Below are 23,137 nucleotides of genomic sequence, written 5' to 3' on the forward strand. Positions count from 1 at the left end.
TCTTGATTACTGTAGCTTTGTAGTATAGTCTGAAGTCAGGGAGCATGAATCCTCCAGCTCCGTTTTTCTTTCTCAAGATTGCTTTGGCTATTTGGGGTCTTTTGTGTTTCCATACAATTGTAAAATTTTTTGTTCTAGTTCTATGAAGAATGTCATTGGTAGCTTGATAGAGATTGCACTGAATCTGTAGATTGCTTTGGGTAGTACAGTCATTTTCACAATGTTGATTCTTCCAATCCAAGAACATGGTATATCTCTCCATCTGTTTGTATCATCTTTAATTTCTTTCATCAGTGTCTTATAGTTTTCTGCATACAGGTCTTTTGTCTCCTTAGATAGGTTTATTCCTATGTATTTTATTCTTTTTGTTGCAACAGTAAATGGGAGTGTTTCCTTAATTTCTCTTTCCGATTTTTCATCATTAGTGTACAGGAATGCAAGAGATTTCCATGAATTAATTTTGTATCCTGCTATTTTACCAAATTCATTGATTAGCTCTAGTAGTTTTCTGGTAGCATCTGTAGGATTCTCTTTGTATAGTTATGATGTCATCTGCAAACAGTGACAGATTTACTTCTTCTTTTCCAATTTGGATTCCTTTTATTTCTTTTTCTTCTCTGATTGCTGTGGCTAAAACTTCCAAAACTATGTTGAATAATAGTGGTGGGAGTGGGCAACATTGTCTTTTTCCTGATCTTAGTAGAAATGGTTTCAGTTTTTCACCATGGAGAACGATATTGGCTATGGGTTTGTCATATATGGCCTTTATTATGTTGAGGTAAGTTTCCTCTATGCCTACTCTCTGGAGGGTTTTTACCATAAATGGGTGTCTGAAAGCTTTTTCTGCATCTATTGAGATAATCATATGGTTTTTCTCCTTCAGTTTGTTGATATGGTGTATCACATTGATTGATTTGCATATACTGAAGAATCCTTGCATTCCTGGGATAAACCCCACTTGATCATGGTGTATGATACCTTTAATGTGCTGTTGGATTCTGTTTGCTAGTATTTTGTTGAGGATTTTTGCATCTACCTTCATTAGTAATATTGGCCTGTAGTTTTGTTTTTTTGTGACATCTTTGGTTTTGGTATCAGGGTGATGGTGGCCTCGTAGAATGAGTTTGGGAGTGTTCCACCCTCTGCTATATTTTGGAGGAGTTCGAGAAGGATAGGTGTTAGCTCTTCTCTAAATGTTTGATAGAATTCACCTGTGAAGCCATCTCCATAGAGCTTTTTTATTGCAATAATAAAACCTGAAACTCATGTCTGATGAGGGAAGAATGGAAGAGTAGCAGTTTCCCTTCCTTGAACAACTGCACAGAAGAACAAATCAACCTAAGAAAGTCTATTTAAAACAAAAGCAAACAAACCATCCAGGAAACTACACAAATAATGATAACCAATATAAATTTTCTAAGACCACTAGGATGTGCTAATGTGTTGAGATGAGTAAGCTTCGTTCAATATTTAAAATTTCCATAAAACTAGATCTCCAACTTTCGATTCAACTTTTGGAAATTAGGTAGCCATGGAGTTTTAATGGTTAATAAATACATTTTTTTTTTTTTTTTTTTTTTTTTTTGCGGTACATGGGCCTCTCACTGTTGTGGTCTCTCCCATTGCGGAGCACAGGCTCTGGACGCACAGGTTCAGTGGCCATGGCTCACGGGCCCAGCCGCTCCGTGGCATGTGGGATCTTCCTGGACCGGGGCACGAACCCATGTCCCCTGCATCAGCAGGTGGACTCTCAACCACTGCACCACCAGGGAAGCCCAATAAATACTTTTAATGTACTTAAGAACCATTAGAAAACTACAGGGTGAAAAAAAAATCAGCTATCATCAATAAGGACAGTTTAAGCACTGCCCCAAAAGAAAATAGTGCCAAGAAAGTACTAACTGCACAAGGAAAAGGTCAGGGTGTGTAGAAGTGAAGAGGAAGAAGAGTAGTCTAGAAGAAGCACTGTGAAAAACCATTTTTTACTCTCCACCTCGCCTAAACATGTTTGGTGTATCCAAAATTAAGATACATTTCAATTTCAAGCCCTATCTAAGCCTCACAAATTTTATGGTCACTTTGCTATATTTTTGGCAACACCAGCAGTCACAAAATCTTAGTATATAACATAAAATTTCATTTAAAATGTTTCTGTTTAAACAATTCTTATTATAGGATTATCCAGTAATATGCTGTTAACCAATATTTCATTATTTATTTGGAATTTTCTAAATGTCAACTCTCACAGAATACAAAACTTAATCTTTACCATCAAATCAAAGTATAAAGTGTTAGGTTTAAGGTTTGCTATGATGTATATGATTTCAAGACAACAAACAGGCGTAGCTGAAGACATTACCAGACGCCTCATTCCTATCTCCCAATATTTTCTCCAAAAGAAATGCAGAACAAGAAGGGGAAAATAACTACATGAAAACCATGCATAAGGGCAGAAGGTATATGGGAAATCTCTACCTTCTCCTCAATTTTGCTGTAAACATAAAATAACTCTTAAAACAAGTAAACTCTTTTTAAAAATTCATGTGGAATCTCAAGGGACCACAAATAGCCTAAACAATCTCAAAAAAAAGATGAACAAAGGTGGAGGACTCTCACTTCCTGATTTCAAAACTTACTACAAAGCTACAGCAATCAAAGCAGTGTGGTATGACATAAAGACAGACATATACCAATGACATAAAATACAGAGAGCTCAGAAGTAAATCTTTACATATATGGTCAACTGATTTTCAGCAAGGGTGTCAAGACCGTTCAACAAAGAGAAGACCTCTTTTCAACAAATGGTGTGGAGAAAACTGCATGTCCACATGCAAAAGAATGAAGCTGGACCCTTAGCTTACACCCTATGCAAAAATTAACTCAAAATTGACCACAGACATAAGCGTAAGATCTAAAACTATAAAACTCTTAGAAGAAAACACAGGGGAAAATCTTTATAACACTGAATTTGGCAATGGTTTCTTGGACTGAACACCAAAAGCACAGGTAACAAAAGAAAGAATAAACTGACTTCATCAAAATAAAAACTTCTGTGCATGAAATTATAGTATCAAGAGACTGAAAACACAACCCACAGAAGGGGAGAAAATATTTGCAAAGCATGTCTATTAAGGATTAATATCCAGACTATATAAAGAACTCCTACATCTGAACAACAAAAAACAAATAATCCAATTTAAAAATGGGCAAAGGACTTGAATAGACATTTCTCCAAAGAAGACACACAAATGGCCAATAAGTACATGAAAAGATACTCAACATCATTAGTCATTAGGGAAATGCAAATCAAAACCACAGTGATATACCACTTCACACCCATTAGAATGGCTATTGTCTAAACTAAAAATGCACTTCTCAAACCTTTAAGGTTTTCAAGCTAGAACTCAAATATGTAATGTACTAGGCATGATAACAATACATCATGGGAATAATATCTTCATCATATGTAGTCCTAAAGTTCTTAATTGTTAATTTCCAGAAGAGCTTAAAATAATTAAACAAAAAATTCAAGGTCACACACCCAAAAATTTTTCAACGCCCCGGAACACAATATATTAGACTTGAATAACACAACTACACATTATTACCTTACAAAACTTCAAAAAGGATTGTGCAGGATAAGAAAAAAATGCATCAGAAGGAATATTTTAAAAACCAGAAAGGATATATTTTTATCACCATGATCAACAACTTAATGTAATGGACACATATATAAAAGAACACTGAACAGCTGTATATTACACATTCCTTTCAAATATACACAAAAATTATAGAAATTAACCGCATGAAATGAAATGACATCAGAGTTTTGCATTTAAAAGTCAAGTGACGGGGCTTCCCTGGTGGCGCAGTGGTTGCGCGTCCGCCTGCCGATGCAGGGGAACCGGGTTCGCGCCCCGGTCTGGGAGGATCCCACATGCCGCGGAGCAGCTGGGCCCGTGAGCCATGGCCGCTGAGCCTGCGCGTCCGGAGCCTGTGCTCCGCAACGGGAGAGGCCACAACAGAGGGAGGCCCGCATACCACAAAAAAAAAAAAAAAAAAAAAAAAAAAAAGTCAAGTGACAGTGGGAGTGGGAAGTTACAGATGAAGGACTGGCCAAATGTTGATAAATAATGAAGCTGGGTAATGGGTACATGGGGATTTTGTATTGTATATTAAGACATTTTTCATAATTTCATATATGTTTCAAATTTTTCACAACAAAAAGTATTTCAAAAGTGATTATAGAGGTTCTGGCTCCAGTTAAGATGAAATGAGCACACTCCTTCCTGTCTGTCCCACTGAATGCAACTGAAAGCCCTGGATGGAATATCTATCTGAGGACTCTGAAAAGTAAATGTCAGCAGGCAGAATGGAAAAGGAAATAGATCTCAAGGTAGCGCTGAAATGGAAGTGAGCTTCCAAATTTTTTCCTCTGGTCTCTCCATGCCAGAATTCAAACTTAGCCTGACACCAAACATGTGCACTGGATGCAGACAGAAACATCTCCAAGAAGAGCCATTTATTTCTGGTTTGATGAGTGGGAAAAGGGACTTACATGAGTAAGAGAGAGTGGGAGAAATTCCCTGGATTTGTGTGTGTGTGTGTGTGTGTGTGTGTGTGTGTGTGTGTGTGTGTTGTTTGTCTTTTTTTGTTTTCTCCCATCCCAGCAACAAAGCACTTCTACAGAGGAACCAGCAGCTGGGAAGTCATCTAAAATCAGAAGAAGGGAAAAATGCTTTTCTAACCAGAGGAACTGTGCTCCAAGAGCACTGGGGCAGCTCTTCTATTTTTCTATCTTCTGTTCACTAGACCCAGGAGGCTGATGTAGTTGAATTATATGACAGGTTAGGGAAAGGAAAATTTCAGGTTTGAATCACAAGAAGCGGGGTCCTTGGGAGCAAGTAAGTGTTGGGGATATCACAAAGAAGGGGAGCTCAATAAAGTGAAACCATAAGGTTCAGTATGATCTCCTGAGCTCACCTCCAAGGTACACATGTAGATCTTCCCCTAAGCAGCATAGCAAAGGATCTATGAACTAAAATATGGGGTAGATACCACCAAGGTTCAAGACTGGCCACTGTATGGGGCACAAAAGGGACAAATATGGATAGTACTGCAAAGGCTATGAAAACTGAACTGACATTGGAACTACAACCCATAAAAGGTGGGTTGGAATTTGCAGCCTCAACCTAACTAGGCCAGCTGCCTGCTAAAGAAAGAAAACCAACATTCTTTACAGGATTTAAGTAAGATCTGTAGTGTCAAAACATGATATTCTAGGAGAATTATTTGCTCACAGACCCACTCCAAAAAACTATATAAAGTTCTTCAGATGGAAAAAAAAAAATACTGGAGGGAAACTTGGAAATTCGGGAATGAAGGAAGAGCAACAGAAATTGGCTTTCATCATTTCTGAAAAGTTTGCTGTAACTCTTACCTTTGTTCCTTTGTGTGTAATATGTCATTTTTCCTCTGAGTACTTGTTATTTGGTGCATGCTAGACTGGTAGCAATGGGTTCTCTGTTGTCCTGGGATAGCCACAATTTTCAACAGTGACCTTGTGTCACTGGGTCTTGTGCATGGAGCTTTCTCAGTGGCCCTGTCTCTCCTCAGATGTAGACTTCTGAAGATCTCAGCTTCTGGCAGTTTCCTGCCCCTCCCCCAGGGGCTGAGGATTTCTTTTTCTTTTCCTCTTCTCTAGAGTTAATGGATTTTCACCCGTGCTCTGAGGTGACAGGGTTGCCTTACACACTGGTAAAATTATAAGTCCAACAACACCACATATTGGCAAAGATGTGGAGCAATGGGAACTCTCACACTTGATGTTGGAAGTGTAAATTGATTCGATCCCTTTAGAAAAGTTTGACATTATCTTGATAAATTGTAGACATGAATACGTTTAACCCTGCAATTTTACTGTAGAAAAATTCAAACATATTCTGAGATATGAACAGGAATGTTCATAGCAACACTGCTTGTAATAACCAAAACTAGCAACAAACCAAATGTCTACCAACAGTTAAATGGATACACATGTCCTAATTCCTAATGTGGATAATGAATAAACAGGGATCCACGTTATAGTCATTAATGAGTACCTTAATTTTTTTACACATTTCACTTCAAAATAAAATATATTTTTTAAAAAAGGAATTACTAAATTAATTTTGGAAAATTTACATCCCCCCCGCAAATGCTTTACAAATAAGACACCGTTAAGTCTCATAAATATAATGTTCAGTGGAGAAGCATATCATAAAAGAATATACATGGTTAGATTTCATCTATATAAAGTTCAAAAACAGACAAAACTAAGTGTTTAGTGATACACATAACCATGATTATAACCAAAATTCTGGAAGATAATTTATCTCCTGAGGAGATAAACTGTTTTATCAAATTATGCTCAGAGACTGAGATTGTCCTTGCCAATAACTTATTTAACACAGGTTCATTGCGGGAATTATATAATAATATGTCACAAGCCAAAAGCATACAGGATAATGTCTCTTAATAAGCCAATAAAGAAATATACTCTAAAGCAATGGTAGATTGCTTTGGGTGGTTGATTCAAATGATTACACTATTGTTCCAGGCAAAGGGGAGATGAAAGAAATAAAGCCCAAATTGAGTTGAGGTGTACCTTTCTATAAGTTGGTTTTCCGAACAGTCAGCTTAGCCAACCAAGAGCTGCCAGAGCAAACTGAAGTCCCTTGTTGCTAGAGCTGGATGCTAGTGGAATGAAGGCACCAGTGCTGGCTGAGAAGATGATCTTCACAAGACCGCTGCACTGTTTTCATCACTGCTGGCAAAGAGTAACCTTGCCACAGCAGGTCTTTGGAGAGTTATTTTAGATCAGCAAAGAGTAGCCTTGCCCAGATTGAACACTCTCAGTAAGTTCTCACAAGTTCTTGGTATTTAAAGTTTAAATGTTCATTACAACATAGTCACTCCTCCATATGTTCACATCAACAAGCACTTAGTAGCACAACAACTTTGATGATATCATCTTGACACAGCCTCCCCAATGTAAACAAATTCACCCTTAGATCAAAACAACTTCACTTAAGCCATAAACAAGTAGGTATGAAATCATAACAAACCAACACACAACAAGCTGTGTGATCACAGAAGGGCACATCGGAGACTTCTGGGGTGATGTAAATGTTCTTTTTGGCCTAATATGGCTCACTTTTTAAAATTATTCTTTAAAGTGTACATATCTGTTTCATGTAGTCTTCTTTATGTGCTATATGCCATATCTATATGTGATATATACAATATAAAATTCTTTTTTAACGATACCCAACCATTCAAAAGTTGATATTAGGTTGAGTTAATCTAACCATACAAGAGAACAAACCTAAATGGGCTATGTAAACCTACAACCATATCCTCATTTGTAATTTGCTAACCGTCTAATTCATTCATTGATAAGTCTCTTTGCTTTGCTCATAAAGCTGTAACATGGGAATGTATAGCAAAAGCAGTGGTTGACTAAACCTAACTTTACAAAAAGCTGAGACTAACCCCAGGAAGAGCACATTTTTTAAAAATAAGGGAAACACAAAATTTTGATCAACAATAATGTATTATATGTACCATAGAACAAAGGATACTTTATGCACTTCCCTATTAAATTAAAAGCTCTAAATCCTACTGTGATATAGAAATATGTGAACATAAAATGAAGGAATCAATATTTAATAAGAATGTCACCTTACATTTGCAGAGAACTTTATATTTTAAAATGCTCCAACGAATACTCTCATTTGCACTATACTCAATTTCCAGACATGGAAAACGAGGTACCTGTATTAAAATGTAATAACAGTGCTCGTTTCGGCAGCACATATACTAAAATTGGAACGATACAGAGAAGATTAGCATGGCCCCTGTGCAAGGATGACACGCAAATTCGTGAAGCGTTCCATATTTTTTCCCTCGTGGCGCAGTGGTTGAGAGTCCGCCTGCCGATGCAGGGGACCCAGCTTCGTGCCCCAGTCCGGGAAGATCCCACATGCCACGGAGCGGCTGGGCCCGTGAGCCATGGCCGCTGAGCCTGTGTGTCTGGAGCCTGTGCTCCGCAACGGGAGAAGCCATAACAGTGAGACGCCTGTGTACCGCAAAAAAAAAAAAAAAAAAAAAAAAAAAAATGTAATAACAATTCCATGTCAGAACTCAACTGTGAGGCCATGACATGTTTCTCAGAGTCTCATTCAACAGCAAAGAATCTGTAAGAATAATATACATTTCTGCCAAAGGAAGTCTCTACATAAATAACAATTTCAGCAGAATTTTCTAGTGTTCACAACAACAGACATCTTTATTGATACTCTTTTATAACAATCTGTCTATATTTACGTTCTCTCTAGAAACAAAACTCCTAGGCTGACAGCTAAATTAGATGTTTCACAGGATGTTTTCCTGCCTTTTTTACCTTTACTCCAATTTCTATTTACCCAGGTACTTCTTTTTTGTTAAGACTTTCGCTTACTTACTTAAAGATGTTTTAAACCTTAGGATTTAATTAAAGCAAAAGTAGAACATCACTAATTAAAGTTCTACTAAACATGTAGGTAAGTTCGTATTGTTGTATATTCTGTTTTGTTCTGCTTTGTTTAATAAACTGAGGCCCAGAAAGTTAAGTGTCTTACTCAAGGTAATCTAGTTAACTTGACCTCTTACTGGCCATTAATTTTGAAGTCAGCCAGACCTGTGTTCCTGACTTTGGCAACTTTGTACTTCCATAGAACAGGGATACTTACTGCAAAGAGCTATGAGGAGGATTAAATGAGAAAATGCTTGTAAAAAGCTGAGCACAGTAGCAAATTATGAATAAATGTTTGTTTGGAAGGTAATATAAGAGAATGCTGCTAACGGTGATAAATCAAATAAAAACTGTATAGTGTAACATAAATTTCACTAAAATGTTACATAAACATATAACGCCTAAATATTTTCCTTTTAATGCAAACATTTAATTAAAACGCAGAGTAAGACTCCAATCATAAACTTATCTATAATCTATCCTTGCTCTCTAATCAAGGAAATGGACATTTTTGATTCTTTTTTCTAATCTAAAGACCATTTCAAATCCATGGAATCACTTTGCCATTTCTAAGAAACCTTGTATTTGACTCAAAACTATCTACTCCAACAAGAAAAAAACAAACAACCCAATCCAAAAATGGGCAAAGGATTTGAATAGACTGTCTCCAAGGAAGATATACAAATGGTCAATAAGTACGTGAAAAGATGCTCAACATTATTAGTCATTAGGGAAATGCAAATCAAAACCACAATTAGATACCACTTTACACCCATGAGGATGGCTATTATCAAAAAAACAAAAGCAGGGCTTCCCTGGTGGCGCAGTGGTTGAGAGTCCTCCTGCCGATGCAGGGGACACGGGTTCGTGCCCCGGTCCGGGAGGATCCCGCATGCTGCGGAGCAGCTGGGCCTGTGAGCCATGGCCGCTGGGCCTGCGCGTCCGGAGCCTACGCTCCGCAGTGGGAGAGGCCACAGCAGTGACAGGCCCGCGTACCGCAAAAAAAAAAAAAAAAAGCAAACAAACAAGAAACAGAAAATAACAAGTGCTGGAGAAAATGTGAAGAAATTGGACCCTTGTACATGGCTGGTAGGAATGTAAAAGAGTGCAGCTGCTATGGAAAACAGTTAAACATAGAATTACCATGTGATCCAGCAATTCCAACCTTAAGTATATATCCACAAGAATTAAAAGCAGAGATTAAGGGACTTCCTGGTGGTCCAGTGCTTAAGAATCTGCCTTCCAATGCAGATGACCAGGTTTGGTCCCTGGTCAGGGAACTAAAATCCCACATGCTGCAGGGCAACTAAGCCCATGCACTGCAGCTACTGAGCCAGCGCACTCCAGAGCCTGCACACCACAAATAGAGAGCCTGCGTGCAGCAAGTACTGAGCCTGTGAGCTCTGAGGCCCGTACACCACAACTAGAGAGAAGCCTGCGCGCACCGCAGTGAAGAGCTCGCGTGCCGCAACGAAAAGATCCTGCATGCCGCAACGAAGACCCAACACAGCCAAATAAATAAATGCAGACATTCAAACAGATACTTGTATACCAGTGTTCATAGCAACATTATTCACAATAGCCAGAAGGTGGAAATAGCCCAGAAGTCCAACAACAGAAAAACAGATAAAAAAAAATTCTGTGTACACACAATCGATTATTTGGCCTTAAAAAGAAATGAAATTCTGATACATACTACAACATAGTAGTCAGATTCTATTTTTAGCTTTGGGCCCTTTAAATTCCCCTGTACCCCTTATGGCAGCATGTAGTGCAGCTGCAAACGCCTCCAGATCATCATCCACCCTATCCTGCCTGTATGTAAGTTACCCATAACAAACTTCATAAATGCACTTTATGGAGTTACCTGCTTTGTTTTTTGGTCTCAAAGTTCCTTCTCAGTTCAGAAAATATTATTCAATATCTCTGCTTTCCAACATGGGTCAACAGTAGGCTATTAGTAGTTAAGTTTGGGGGGGAGTCAAGAGCTTTATGTGGATTTTTGACTGCTCGGTGGGGGTGGGGGTGGGGGGCTGTGTCAGTGCCCCTAACCTCCACCTTGCTCAAGGGTCAAACATAATTACCAACCTACAAAGACGGAACCAAGAAACTATATACCCAGACCTCACTCTCCTTCCATCCTCCGCCACTGGCCAAACCCTACTGGATACCAGAGCGAATGGAGCTTGCAGCATGTAGTCCATAAAGGTCAGCTTCTTGGAGCACAAGCAGGATGGAGAAGGGTAAAGAGTGAATATAAGGACTTCCCTGGCGGTCCAGTGATTAAGACTACACACTTCCACTGCAGGGGGAATGGGTTCGATCCCTGGTCAGGGAACTAAGATCCCCACGTGCTGCAGCACAGCCGAAAACAAAAAAAGAGTGAACATAGAGGGCGCAAACGAAGACTATCAAGCACAATATGACATACTACTTTACTTCACATTTCTATTTTATTATACAAAAGGAAGAATTATAATAAACATATTTTTCAGTACAAAGAAGTTGTTCCTGTTGCCACAAAAAGTAGGTAAGTGAATAGGTTTTTTGTTGTTATTTAAAAAGAAAAGAAACGTTCACATTTTTGACAAGAGGATTCAGTACAGTCTGCCACAATACCCTTGCAAACACAGAGATAAAATATGAAGAAAGAAAAAGGAACAATATACCAGAATATTAGAGCTAAAAGACACCTTAGAAATTTTCAAATTTTCAGTACAAAAGGAAACAGGCCAGAGAGGATGATTCTTCAAGAAACGTCATCAAAATCATAAAGTTACTTAACAGCAAAGCTGGAAACAGAAACTAGGTCTAGTAACTCCCATAACTCCTTGTCTAATTCTCTTCCCATCATAATTATACTATAGAAATAAAGCTGGAAATGCTTCATAGTGGGAAAATTAACTAGCAAACAAGTTAAAAAACAATAACCACCACCGAGACTCATAGGTTAGAATGCTTCTTATAGTAGTAGAACCCTAGGTTTCCCACAATAACAATATTCTGCCCTCTACCCTCTTAACCAAAAAATGACACTTCGTGAATCTTAATACAGTACACATAGTACCTAGAAGTTGAACAGAGACTTAACCTGAGCTTAAAGAAAATATGCAGTCAGGAAAGAAATTATAAATGAGTTGAGAGCCATTTCCCTATAGAGCATGAAATTAAAACCTCTGGGTTAAATAAGTAATGGGAGTAATCTAAAGCTTTGACAATTGAATTGCTCCTTCAAAAGCTAGGCTATATATGAAGAATGCATACTCCATTGGTCAGGATGAACACAAAAATCACTTCCTAAAAAGGACACTAATTACATACTTAGTTTAAAAAAAAAAAAGAGTAAAAATGGAGTACCTGGAAGACAAAACCCATAAAATCAATTATAAAGAGAAACTAATGAAAACAAAAAAGGAGAGAGAAACTAAGTGTTAAGGATTAAATTATTTATAAAAGTAAAAGCAAATTAAAAATGGCTTCTTTTGGGACATCCCTGGTGGTGCAGTGGTTAAAATCTGCCTGCCAATGCAGGTGACACAAGATCGATCCCAGGCCCAGGAAGATCCCACATGCTGCAGAGCAACTAAGCCCATGTGCCACAACTACTGAGCCTGCATTCTAGAGCCCGCATGCCACAACTACTGAAGCCTGTGCGCCCTAGTGCCTGCCTGTCACAACTACTGAGCCCGCATGCTGCAACTACTGAAGCCTGTGCACCTAGAGCCTGTGCTCCGCAACAAGAGAAGCCACCGAAATGAGAAGCCTGCACACTGCAACAAACAGTAGCCCCAAGTCGTTGCAACTAGAGAAAGCCCGTGCACAGCAACAAAGACCCAAAGCCAAAGAAAAAAAGCTTCTTTTCCAGAAAAGAAAGATATTAACGGGGCTTCCCTGGTGGTGCAGTGGTTAAGAATCCGCCTGCCAATGCACAGGACATGGGTTCGAGCCCTGGTCCGGGAGGATCCCACATGCCGCGGAGCAACTAAGCCCGTGTGCCACAACTACTGAGACTACGCTCTAGAGCCTGTGAGCCACAACTACTGAAGCCCACACGCCTAGAGCCTATGTTCCGTGACAAGAGAAGCCACTGCAATGAGAAGCCCACGTGCCACAATGAAGAGTAGCCCCCATCACCACAACTAGAGAAAGCCTGCGTGCAGCAACAAAGACCCAACTCAGCCCTAAATAAATAAATATTTTTTAAAAGAAAGATATTAACATCAAACCTTTATAGTTCATTTAAAAACTTTCAAACACTCATAAAATTTCAAAGAATACTATTATGAACACCACAGGTACATTACCTAAATTGAACAATTAACATTTCACCTATTTGCTTCATCTATCTATGTCTATCAGGCTATTTTTAAGGTGGACAACTTCAAAGTTACAGACATTAAAACACTTTAAATATTTCAATATTTTCCTACATAACTACAATACCATTATCACACTTATTCAAATTAATTGCAATTTCCTAGTATCTTCTCATAGTAGTACGTATTCAAACTTCCACAAAATATATAGCTGATTTTTCAAACTAGGATCCACACAAAAATCATGTATTATCTTTGGTTTTGTTTCTCCAATCTCTCTAATCTAGGATAGTTCCTTCATATTCAACCTTTTTCTCCCCTGACCACCCCAATCTTATTTTATTAGCTATACATAACATAAAATTTATCCACACCCAGTAGAATGGCTATTATATTTTGTTTATTCATTATATGAAAGTGGAATCCTTAGGAAAAAAACAAAAAAAGAAAGTGGAATCCTTGCGCACTGCTAATGGGAATGTAAGATGGTGCAGCCACTACAAAAAACAGTATGGCAATTCCTCAAAAAATTAAACATAGAATTACCATATGATCCAGCAATTCCACTCTGGGGTATATACCCAAAAGAACTGAAAGCAGAGACTTGAACAGGTATTTGTACACCCATGCTTATAGCAGCACTATTCACAGTAGCCAAATGGTGAAAGCAACACAAGTGTCCATCAACATGAATGGATAAACAAAATGTGGTTTATAAACACAATGGAATATTACTCAGTCATAAAAAGGAAGGAAATCCTGACACATGCTCCAACATGTATGAATCTTGATGACATTACACTAAGTGAAATAAATCAGTCACAAAAAGATAAACACTGTATGATTCTGCTTAGATGAGGCACCTAGAGTAGTCAAAATCACAGACAGAAAGTAGAATTGTGGTTGCCAGGGACTGGAAGGAGGGGTATTGGAGAGTTATTTAATGGATGCAGCATTTCACTTCTACATGATGAAAATAGTTCTTGAGATGGATGATAGTGATGGTTTCACAAGAATCTGAATGTACTTAATACTGTTGAAGTATACACTTAAAAAATGGTTAAGATGGTAAATTTTATATTATGTATATTGTACCACAATTTTTTATATTGAAGAAAAAGGAAGGAAATTCTGATACATCCTACAACATGCAGGAACCTTAAAGACTTACATTAAGTGAAACAAGCCAATCACAAAAAGACAAATACTATATGATTCCACATATATGACAAATCTACAGTAGTGAAATTCAAAGAAACAGAAAGCAGTATGGTGATGCCAGAGACTGAGGGGAGAAGGAAGTAAAGAGTTATTGTTTAATGGGTATCCTTTTCTGTTTGGGAAGAAGAAAAAATTCCAGAAATGAATGGTGGTGATAATTGTCCAACAACGCAAATACACTTTATGCCTGCCAATTGTATACTTTTAAATGGTTTTTTTAATGGTAATTTTTTAAAAAACAGTGGCAAAATATACATGAAATTTACCATTTTAACCATTTTAAAGCTTATATTAAGTATATTCACCACACTGTGCAATCACAGCACAACCCTAATTTTCTAACAGAACAGGGCATCTATATTGCATTTCTCAAATTCTGTATTTATCTAATTGCTTCCTTGTAGAATGGTTTAAATATTTCTCTAGCCCCTTTATTTCCTGTAAACTGGAAGTTACATCTTGACTAAAGTTTTCTTCTCCCATGTCTAATCTGCCATTAATAACATCAAGAGTATCTTTCATCTCAGACATTGTAGTTTCCATCTCTGGAGGTTCAGTTGGGCCTTTTTCATATCTTCCATGTTTCTATTTAAACATTCAATCTTTCTTCTAGTTTCCTGACATACAGAATACAGTTTTAAAAAACTGTTTTACCATCCCTCTCCACTAATTCTATCACCTGTGTCCTTCTGTTTCAGTTTTCATTGTTTTTCTTGTCATTAAGAGTCATATTTTCCGAGCTGCTCCTCTGCATGCCTAGTAATTTCTGATTGGATGCCAGACACTGTGAATTTTACCTTTTTGGGTGCTGGATATTTTTGTATTCCTGAATCTATTCTTGAGCTTAGTTCTACGACATGAATACATTACTTGGAAACAGTTTGACTGTTTCAGGTCTTGCTTTTAAGTTTTTTGGCTGGGTCAGAGCAGTGTTTAAGGCTAATTTACCCCACTGTGGTTTGGCTTTCTGTAGCTTGTTACCAATAGTTAACCTTGATCCAAGAATATTAAATGCAAAATTCCAGAAATAAACAATTCATAAGTTTTAAACTATGTGCTATTCTGAGTAGCCTGATGAAATCTCACACTGTCCCACTCCCTGCCCCATCCCCTGTCCCACCTGCCCCCCGTATGAATCGTCCCTTTGTCCATCATATTCATGCTTTATATGCTACTCACCAGTTAGTATATACAGGCTTTGGTACTCCCCAGTTTCAGGCATCCACTGGGGGTCTTCGAATGTATCACCCACAGATAAGGGGAGACTACTGTACTCCACCTGGTGACCTGTTAAAATATATTCCACTCTGGCTGGTAGGAAAAAACACTATCCCTGCCTTTGTTCGCTCTTTTCAGGTAGTTCTTTTCCTAGCCTCAGGTAGTTTCCTCACATGTAGTCACTGATCAATTCTCAGCTGAATACATGAGGGTTCTCCCTCCTTCTGGCTCTCTCATCTCTAGCATTCTTCCCAGCAAACTCCAGCTGTCTTGGCCTCCCCAGACTCTCTCAATTCAGGAAGACCACTGTGCTCTGCCTGGGTTCGCCCTCCCTACTCTGCAGCTGGGAAATGCTCTCCAGGCAGCAAGCCAGAACAATCACAGAGCTCACGTCATTTGTTTCCCATCTCTCAGGCATCACTCTTCTTTGCTGCACAACGTCCAAAATCCAGGAAACAACTGTTTTGTATATTTTGTCTCCCCTTTTAGCGGCTCCAGGTGGGAGGGTAAATATGGTCCCTGTTATTCCTTCTTCACAGGAAATGGAAGTTAAGTTCAATTTTTCTGTCCCTTTTATTCCTCATTGTCTTTGTAAATTATTTTAAAGCAACTCTCAGACATAGTATCATTTCACTGCTATATAGTTTAGCATGCCTCTCCAAAAATATGGATTTATTTCTACATAAACATTTCACTGTTATACTTAACAAATTTAACAATAATTCCCTGGTATCGTCTAATGTCCAGTCTATATTCCAATTTCCCCAACTTTTCAAAAAAATTCTTTTCCTTGTAAACAACTAGTTGTTCAAATTCTCTTTAATGCTAGCATCTAATGAACACTATTCTGTGAGGGATCCTATGCTAAATGTTTGATATCCATTACCTTATTTAATCCTCAGTAACCCTGAGCTAAGTATTATTATCACTTCTATTTTACTGAGAAGGACACCAAAGCTCAACACTTTTAAGAAATTTGCCAGTGGATGGCACAGGAGGGTTTCTCTGATCCCAAGGCCATTGCTCTTAACCATTTTGCTTCATTACCATCTCAGGAATTATGAGGATAGAAAGTCAGATGATATCAATGCTTAAGTTGATAATCAAATTCTGAAACAACTTAATTCAAATGTTATCATAGATCAAAGACCCAAGAAAATTAGCAATGCTTCTTTATTTGAAATACATTACAATAGAATCTACTTGATCATTTTTAAAAATACAATTTCCAAATCTAAAAGTAAGTTTTATTTGAACAAGGAACATGATTGAAATACAAATTAACTATCATCTGAAACTAGCAAATGTAGATATAAGTGTATTTATAATAATCCACAACAATTCTGTCAAATAGAATGTGTTGGGATGATAGAAATGTTTCATATCTGTACTGTTCAACACAGTAACCACTAAAACAACCCAATCAAAAAATGGGAGGAAGACCTAAATAGACATTTCTCCAAAGAAGACATACAGATGGCCAAGAGGCACATGAAAAGATGTTCAACATCACTAATTATTAAAGAAATGCAAATCAAAACTATAATGAGGTATCACCTCACACCTGTCAGAATGGCCATCATCAAAAAATCTACAAACAATAAATGCTGGAGAGGGTGTGGAGAAAAGGGAACCCTCCTGCACTGTTGGTGGGAATGTAAATTGATACAGCCACTATGGAGAACAGTATGGAGGTTCCTTAAAAAACTACAAATAGAACTACCATATGACCCAGCAATCCCACTACTGGGCATATACCCAGAAAAAACCATAACTCAAAAAGACACATGCACCCCAATGTTCACTGCAGCACTATTTACAATAGCCAGGTCATGGAAGCAACCTAAATGCCCATCGACAGATGAATGGATAAAGAAGATGTGGTACATATAAACAATGGAATATTACTCAGCCATAAAACGGAATGAAATTGGGTCATTTGTAGGGATGTGGATGGACCTAGAGACCGTCATACAGAGTAAGTCAGAAAGAGAAAAACAAATATCATATATTAACGCATATATGTGGAATCTACAAGAATGGTACAGATGAACCTGTCTGCAAGGCAGAAATAGAGACACAGACGTAGAGAACAAATGTATGGACACCAAGGGGGGAATGGGGCGGTGGGATGAATTGGGAGATTGGGATTGACATATATACACTAACTAATATGTATAAAATAGATAACTAATGAGAACCTGTTGTATAGCACAGGAAACTCTACTTCACTTCACTATACAGTAGAAACTAACACAACATTGTAAAACAACTATACCCCAATTATCTAAAGTCACCACAAATTCTGATCTGAACTTCCAAGGTGCTCAATGCTTAGCTCCCCTTGTATAGTGAAGGAACATGCTATCTTCCACTTACTGAGCTTTACTGAGCTCCGAGTTTGTGTAAAATTCACTCAATACATTCCCCCAGCCTGACAGTTATACTTGGAGGAGGCAATCTTTACTTTTTATGTTTTTTTAATTGAAGTATAGTTAATTTACAGTGTTGTGTTAGTTTCAAGTATACAGCAAAGTGATTCAGTTATACACATATATATGTGTCTCTCTTGCTCTCTCTCTCTCTCTCTCTATATATATATATATATATACTTTTTCAGATTCTTTTCCACTTTAGGTTTTTACAAGATATTGAGTATAGTTTCCTGTGCTATATAGTATGTCCTTGTTGTTTACTTATTTTATATATTGTAGTGTATATGTGTTAATTCCAAACGCCTAACTTATCTCTCCCCTGCCCCAGCCCCACTATCCCTTTTGATAACCATAAGTTTGTTTTCTATGTCTGTGAGTCTGTTTCTGTTTTGTAAATAAGTTCATTTGTATCATTTTTTCAGATTCTACATATAAGTGATATCATATGTTTGTCTTCTCTGTCTGACTTACTTCACTTAATATGATAGTCTCTAGGTCCATCCATGTTGCTACAAATGGCATTATTTCATTCTTTTTTATGGCTGAGTAATATTCTATGTATATATGTACCACATCTTCTTTACCCATTCATCTGTCAGTGAACATTTAGGTTGTTTCCATGTCTTGGCTATTGTAAATGGTGCTGCTGTGAACACTGGGGTGCATGTATCTTTTCGAATTAGAGTTTTCATCTTTTCCAGATACATGGCCAGGAGTGGGTTGCAAGATCATATGGTAACTCTATTTTTAGTTTTTTAAGGAACCTCCACACTGTTCTCCACAGTGGCTGCACCAGTTTACACTCCCACCAACAGTGTAGGAGGGTTCATTTTTCTACACACACTCTCCAGCATTTCTTATTTGTAGATTTTTGATGATGGACATTCTGACTGGTGTGAGGTGATACCTCATTGTAGTTTTGATTTGCATTTCTTTAATACTTAGTGATATTGAGCATCTTTTCATGTGCCTGTTGGCCATCTGGATGTTTTCTTTGGAGAAATGTCTATTTAGGTCTTCTGCCCACTTTTTTGACTGGGTTGTATTTTTTATATATATCAAGCTGTGTGAGCTTAAGCAATCTTTAAAAACTTAGGCAGTCTGCTAATAATTATGTAGTTTAAACAAAGTTTTCTCGTTTATTGCTATATATGCAATATAGAATTTTAAAACCTGCTAAAATCAAGACAAACTGAATAAAGAACAATCTTGCTAATTCTGAAGACACCAATATATTTTAAACTCTCTGGGGCTAAGCATTCTGAAATTGGGAAAATAAACTCTTCTAGACATTATTTTTTTGTCATTGTTATTATTAACAATTACATTTAATGAGAATCTACTACATCCTAGGCACTTGGCATATATTAATTAATCCTTACAAGACCCTTATGAGATAGGTATTATCATCTCCATTTGTAAATGAAATAATCTCAAGTTCAGAGAGATTAAGTAACTTGCTCAATATCAAGAAGTGATGGAGTTGGGTTTTAGAATATAGACTTGCCTGTCTAAACTAAAGCTTGTTAGCTAATTGTTAGCCACCAATGTTAGCAATTAAAGTTCAAATGTCCATTGAATCGAGCTACTAACATCTTTTAAATGAAAACAAGAGTAAACAATATGTTGTTTCTATTATATTTTCTCTTAAAATATAATAAACTGTCAGAATAATCCATAAAGATATAAAACCAGACATTAATGTTAACTGTAGTTTTCAAGTTAACACCCAGTGACAACAATTAGTGACAATTATCTTTTATATTTTATACAATGCTCCAAATGAAGTCGTTTCTATGCAGATTTTTGAACACGGAATAATTAAAAGAATCAGCATGTAATCATATTTACTATATACACTTAAATATTTAAAACACTTTTATTTACTGTTTATAAACTACAGTTTATATAACCAAGTTCACCCACAGTACAAAAAATACTTACCAATAATCAATTTTAACAAGCTGGCCAAATATACAATATATTTAAAGTTAGAAAATCTGAATACTCCAGAGCATGAGTACTTATACATGTAATAACAATACAAATAGGTGCAAAGAGTTTAAATTTCAAGTTTTATGAATTAATAAAATAATACACATTTAAAAAGGAAAAATCAACATGTAAATTTTAAAATACAATTAATTTATACTGGGAAAGGAAAGCAATTAATTTTTTTAAAACATATGTAAAATTATTTTAATGAACATCTGCTGTTTTTGTCTGCCCAGCAATCTTTCCGCCTTCTCCAGGAAATGATACCTCAATTTTCCTTTAGGAACTGTATGTCACCTACCCTTAATTCATGTGGTTTGAAAATGTATCCCCCTCCACCCCACTCCAGGGTGGGAATAAGATCCAATCCTGGCCACACAAAGCATTCCATCTGTCTGGCCACAGAGATTGCCTCTAAGATGGGCAATGACCCAAGTCAGGCCAAGGAGACTCCCACACAGTAGTTTGGTGTTATCACAGAGAAAGGGAAATCTTCTCTCTTCTGGAGTTTCTGAGGTAGTAGGATGTTAGCCTAATACTATTAGTACCATTTTTCCCAGGGAGTCTGACTCCAGACTCTACTTTTCCACACTGATTCCCAAAAATGCAAGGGAAACTAGTGGTTACCTGGTGGCAGGGAAAAGATAAATCAGGATTTCAACTTTGTGTCATACTTTCTACAATGTTTTTAATTTTCAAAAATAAGCACATATTACTTTTATAATAAGAAATATAAAGCATTTAAAAATACTACCCCGGGGCTTCCCTGGTGGCACAGTGGTTGAGAGTCCGCCTGCCGATGCAGGGGACACGGGTTCGTGCCCCGGTCGGGGAAGATCCCACATGCCGCGGAGCGGCTGGGCCCATGAGCCATGGCCGCTGGGCCTGCGGTCCGGAGCCTGTGCTCTGCAACGGGAGAGGCCACAGCAGTGAGAGGCCCGCATACCGCAAAAAAAAAAAAAAAAAAAAACTACCCCTGTGTTTTCTTCTCAAATATGCTGAGACATCAATATTTCATGTCTTAAAAGCATTAATAATTTTCTCATAATTTACCAAAGTGAGTAAACATCTACTTAAAAAGAATCAGCTTTTTCCCTTGGCACGAAATCAAGCTATTTTCATTTTGAGTGGGGGGAAAAAAGCTGTGAGTAAACTTTTTTTTTAAATTGTCTCTCTTTTAAAGGAAATAGTAAAAAAAAACTCTACTCCTTAAGGAAAAAAAATGGTAAACATTCAGCAATTGCTGCAGCCATTGTAAAAATTGCTCAAGAGGGAAAACTAAAGATTGAACGTGGCCAAATTAGGTATAATAACTTTATCAATTACTTTAGTCCTATAATTCTGAATAATATAAAATCTGAAGTGTCAGTTAAATCTTTGTTATAATTATTTTACATAATATTGCATTATGGGAGAAATTACATACTATCGTTAAATACAGGAAAGTCACTCTCAAAATGCACCCCTTGGAAATGTTAAAAAGTCTACTGAATATCGTAAATGTTCTATAGATTATAAATGAAGATAGCAATACACTCTTGTTCTCTTGCTCTTATTAGTTTCTAGCACTCTTTCCTTTTCTCCCCAGGCACACAACCAACTCCTGAATCTTTCCTTTTTGTTAGCATTACTTTGTGTCTTATAATCCTCAGTAAGAACACTTAGAGCAGCTGGAGGCCAGAGCCACCTTCTCACAAACAACTGACAGTGGGTTCTAAAAATTCTTTAGAATAAGGCAATATTTAACAAGCTCAATACCTTACCCAACGCTAGGAAGATAACGGGTGGTCGAACTGGCCACCACCTGTCTCAAGATGCTGACATTTTATTAATCTGTCATACAGTTTAATGAAACCTAAACTCTCCTACAACTATCAACCCCAAACTGTTTCACTCCTTTCTACTGCTAGATCACTTGCACATGTAACTCAAAGGAATACTTTAACATAAACAAAGGTATACCCAAGAAACTGCCCCCAAACCGATAGACACATCTATTGATACTTATAAAACAGAAATAAAATAGGACTTTCCAGGTACCACAAGGAAAATAAAGTATTTTACTCTAGTCCCTTAACTATAATATGGTTATTCTACTTATATTTACAAATATCTACAATACTTGTTAGGCATCTGAAAGAGAAGATAAAGAAACCATAAACCATAACATAACAGAGATCGCAACCTAAGAAACATTTCGTTTTAAACTCTTTTCCCAACAGTCACACTGAGTCAATAACGCCCGGCTCATTCTCAAAGCATCGTATTGTGGGCCAGGATAGTATGGTGAGAAGGAAACTTAACAGAAAATGAAAACTGGTTACGGCACTGGGAAAGATAAAAACTGAACAGTCCAAGAAACCTGAACTTTGTTATGTTCCTTCAGGTCCCAGTGATTTTTCCACTTCTTTCTTCGTTTCAAAGATTAATACTTCCCCCATCAGCGATCTAACTGTAAACTCCGCACCCACTTCCAACCACATCCACAAATTCCAAGGATGTGTCCCTGGTCACCCGTGAGAAGAGGGACGTCGGCGCTCAAGTGAACCCTGCGGTTGGGAACTCGGTAGTAGAAGTTCTCCTGGGACAGGGGGAAGGGACTGGGTGAGGTGAAGGAAAGCTGAGGAAGGGAAGCAGGCAGGACTAAGGACTGCTCTCAAACCCCTAAACTGAGCACATCAGGGAGAGACAGCTATCCCTCTCGACCAGAGAAGTCGCCTGACCCCAGAGCATACAGCCGGAAACAGCCGGCCCCGGAGGTCAAGTTCCTAAAGCTGTTTCGCATCCTCTTCCCTTTCGTCTTTCCTAAAAGGCTGTCTCCTCATACCCTTCAGAGTCCAGGACTTACCCGTCCACGCTGGAGCTCCAGCTGCTTCTCCAGCTGCTCCTCCGTCAAAGCCGCCCACCTCTGAAAACCATAGAGACGAATAAACAGGCGAGACCAGCCTCCAGCTCCACCGCCCACCCTCACGTGACTCTCCTGGCCGCTGAGCCTGTCGGGATCGTGGTGAAATGCGTGTGGGAGGGGCACGGAGAAAAAGGAGTGGGGAGAGCCCAGGGAAGCAACCGGCCCCTCCCCGGCCTCGGGCCCTGCCCGGGCATCGGGCCACCGCCCCGGCCTAGGGCCCCGCCCCATCAGTGTTTAGGCGGGAAGGTGAGAGAGTACCCAGAAGGTCTCTGGCTTTTTCTCTGACGTTTCTCCCTCCCCGCCCCCCACACACAAGGGGTACAGGAGTCTTTTAAAGAGATTTGTTGTGCCTGCTGCCACCTTGTTGGTACCCTTTTACGTGTTGGCTAAGCAAAAAGGAGTCAGTGAAAAGGAAACTGGACCACAGTGAGTTGGGAATTGTTCTTTTCGAACTGCATCTATGAGATTTAGGCGGCTGACAAAATTTGCC

The 23,137-nt window shown here is 38.1% G+C and overlaps 1 protein-coding gene and 1 non-coding gene across 3 annotated transcripts in view; one reads left to right on the plus strand and one right to left on the minus strand.

Moving 5' to 3' along the window:
• MICU1 (mitochondrial calcium uptake 1) overlaps positions 1-22,729 on the minus strand; it is a 202,499-nt gene extending 179,770 nt beyond the window's left edge. Inside the window, exon 1 of one of the 2 annotated variants that reach the window (XM_055081391.1) lies at positions 22,588-22,729. The gene's annotated coding sequence lies outside the window, so the exon portion shown is untranslated. The remainder of the gene's footprint in view (positions 1-22,587) is intronic. The other variant, XM_024132038.3, reaches the window with a different exon arrangement.
• Positions 7,837-7,943, plus strand: LOC112067125 (U6 spliceosomal RNA). Its single transcript, XR_002893096.1, has one exon. It is a non-coding gene; the product is annotated as a U6 spliceosomal RNA (small nuclear RNA).
• Positions 22,730-23,137: the final 408 nt, after the last annotated feature.

The sequence above is a fragment of the Physeter macrocephalus genome, chromosome 20, assembly GCF_002837175.3.
Source record: "Physeter macrocephalus isolate SW-GA chromosome 20, ASM283717v5, whole genome shotgun sequence".
NCBI classification, from domain to species: domain Eukaryota; kingdom Metazoa; phylum Chordata; class Mammalia; order Artiodactyla; family Physeteridae; genus Physeter; species Physeter macrocephalus.